We start from the raw sequence: 269 nt of genomic DNA, 5'->3' as shown, positions 1-269 counted from the left end.
CTCGAGGGGCGGCGGGGAAGTTGGGGGACGGGCGCGACTCCGCGCCGGCTGCGGCACACATCCGAAGGCAACGCTGGCTCTCCTTTGCGGAGCCGGGGTGCTTGCGGCTGTCTCGTGGGCCTCTGGCGATGGCATTGCCTAAGTGTTACGACGAGCGCCTCCGGGGCACCACCATTGGAGGGCTCAGTGTCCTTAGCGTAGGGGTCGTCCTGCACAAAGCGCCTTCCCGGAACGAAAAGAGCCCTTATTAGTTCAGTGGTAGAGCGTCG

General features: G+C 65.1%; 1 protein-coding gene and 1 pseudogene across 2 annotated transcripts in view; both read left to right on the top strand.

The window, feature by feature from the left end:
- PTPN2 (protein tyrosine phosphatase non-receptor type 2) overlaps positions 1 to 269 on the top strand; it is a 121722-nt gene that overhangs the window by 713 nt on the left and 120740 nt on the right. The gene's annotated exons all lie outside the window — the stretch shown is intronic.
- Positions 129 to 269, top strand: part of LOC102485715 (SWI/SNF-related matrix-associated actin-dependent regulator of chromatin subfamily E member 1 pseudogene) — a 15157-nt pseudogene continuing 15016 nt past the window's right edge.

The sequence above is a fragment of the Tupaia chinensis genome, unplaced genomic scaffold (genome assembly GCF_000334495.1).
Source record: "Tupaia chinensis unplaced genomic scaffold, TupChi_1.0 Scaffold143584_1, whole genome shotgun sequence".
Taxonomy (NCBI): domain Eukaryota; kingdom Metazoa; phylum Chordata; class Mammalia; order Scandentia; family Tupaiidae; genus Tupaia; species Tupaia belangeri.
The sequence above is the reverse complement of the archived record's forward strand: the minus strand, read 5'-3'. Positions and strand labels throughout refer to the sequence as shown.